The sequence below is a fragment of the Nerophis lumbriciformis genome, unplaced genomic scaffold, assembly GCF_033978685.3.
Source record: "Nerophis lumbriciformis unplaced genomic scaffold, RoL_Nlum_v2.1 HiC_scaffold_74, whole genome shotgun sequence".
In the NCBI taxonomy this organism is placed as follows: domain Eukaryota; kingdom Metazoa; phylum Chordata; class Actinopteri; order Syngnathiformes; family Syngnathidae; genus Nerophis; species Nerophis lumbriciformis.
Genome location: NW_027316615.1, coordinates 147,501 through 149,957, shown reverse-complemented (window position 1 = coordinate 149,957; position 2,457 = coordinate 147,501).

The window sequence follows — 2,457 nt, the reverse complement described above, 5'->3', positions numbered from 1 at the left end:
AAGAAACGTTGGGAAAGTGGGCAAAAGTCCCGAATTTGATCCAAAATTATGCCCGGGTTGGAGTACCACGAGTCCGGCCGCGTTCCACCGGTGTCCCGGGGGTGCCTGGCATGTCCACAACTTACCCAGCAAAGGCGCACTGTGATTGGGAAGAAAAGTTGGGAAAGTGGGCAAAAGTCCCGAATTTGATCCAAAATTATGCCCGGGTTGGAGTACCACGAGTCCGGCCGCGTTCCACCGGTGTCCCGGGGGTGCCTGCCATGTCCACAACTTACCCAGCAAAGGCGCACTGTGATTCAGAAGAAAAGTTGGGAAAGTGGGGAAAAAAAGGACCGGGAAATATCCAAAATTATGCCCGGGTTGGAGTACCACGAGTCCGGCCGCGTTCCACCGGTGTCCCGGGGGTGCCTGCCATGTCCACAACTTACCCAGCAAAGGCGCACTGTGATTCAGAAGAAAAGTTGGGAAAGTGGGGAAAAAAAGGACCGGAAAATATCCAAAATTATGCCCGGGTTGGAGTACCACGAGTCCGGCCGCGTTCCACCGGTGTCCCGGGGGTGCCTGGCACGTCCACAACTTACCCAGCAAAGGCGCACTGTCAGTGGGGAAGACCAAACATGTCTCGGATTTTTTCCAAGTACCTTAACGAGAGAGGCTAAAAAGCACCTGTTTTTACCTTCTCTCGTTGTTGTACTTAGAAAAAAAACGAGAAAATAAAAAATCTGGGTTTTTTTCTAAGTACCTTAACGAGAGAGGCTAAAAAAAACCATTTTTTACCTTCTCTCGTTGTTGTACTTAGAAAAAAAACGAGAAAAAAATTTTTCCCCATTCATTTCAATGGGAGTTCATTTTTTTTTTGGGATTTTTTCTAAGTACCTTAACGAGAGAGGCTTAATTTTTCACCTACTTTTTACCTTCTCTCGATTTTTCGTTTTTTACCTGGTCGACCAAAACACCTCCATCTCGTTACTATGTGCACCATGTCTGACAGGCTGAAATCACAGGGAACGCGTCCGAGTCAAAGTGAGCTATTTTCGGACACAAATATGGTGTTTTTCCCCTCTATCCTCTGGTTCTTTTTTCAAACTGATCTTCCAGCATCTGAGCGACAGGGGCTCATGCAGACACCTGTGTCCGCCCGAGGGGCGCCTTCCCGGACACATATATGGTGCTTCCCCCCTCTTTACCCCGGTCCTTTTTCAAACTGATCTTCCAGCATCTGAGCGACAGGGGCTCATGCAGACACCTGTGTCCGCCCGAGGGGCGCCTTCCCGGACACATATATGGTGCTTCCCCCCTCTTTACCCCGGTCCTTTTTCAAACTGATCTTCCAGCATCTGAGCGACAGGGGCTCATGCAGACACCTGTGTCCGCCCGAGGGGCGCCTTCCCGGACACATATATGGTGCTTTCCCCCTCTTTACCCCGGTCCTTTTTCAAACTGCTCTTCCAGCATCTGAGCGACAGGGGCTCATGCAGACACCTGTGTCCGCCCGAGGGGCGCCTTCCTGGACACATATATGGTGCTTTCCCCCTCTTTACCCCGGTCCTTTTTCAAACTGCTCTTCCAGCTTCTGAGCGACAGGGGCTCATGCAGACACCTGTGTCCGCCTAAGGGGCGCTATCTCGGACACATTTTCAACTTTTCCCGCATGAATGAAATCCTGGAACTGATTCCACCCAGGTACTTAGGGCTTCCAGGGCTTGAGCGACAGGGGCTCTGTCCGGAGCGTGTGTCCGCCTAGGGGGCGCTGTCTCGGACACATTTTCAACTTTTCCCGCATGGATGAAATCCTGGAACTGATTCCACCCAGGTACTTAGGACTTCCAGGGCTTGAGCGACAGGGGCTCTGTCCGGAGCGTGTGTCCGCCTAGGGGGCGCTGTCCCGGACACATTTTCAACTTTTCCCGCATGAATGAAATCCTGGAACTGATTCCACCCAGGTACTTAGGACTTCCAGGGCTTGAGCGACAGGGGCTCTGTCCGGAGCGTGTGTCCGCCTAGGGGGCGCTGTCCCGGACACATTTTCAACTTTTCCCGCATGAATGAAATCCTGGAACTGATTCCACCCAGGTACTTAGGGCTTCCAGGGCTTGAGCGACAGGGGCTCTGTCCGGAGCGTGTGTCCGCCTAGGGGGCGCTGTCTCGGACACATTTTCAACTTTTCCCGCATGAATGAAATCCTGGAACTGATTCCACCCAGGTACTTAGGGCTTCCAGGGCTTGAGCGACAGGGGCTCTGTCCGGAGCGTGTGTCCGCCTAGGGGGCGCTGTCTCGGACACATTTTCAACTTTTCCCGCATGAATGAAATCCTGGAACTGATTCCACCCAGGTACTTGGGGCTTCCAGGGCTCGAGCGACAGGGGCTCTGTCCGGAGCGTGTGTCCGCCTAGGGGGCGCTGTCTCGGACACATTTTCAACTTTTCCCGCATGAATGAAATCCTGGAACTGATTCC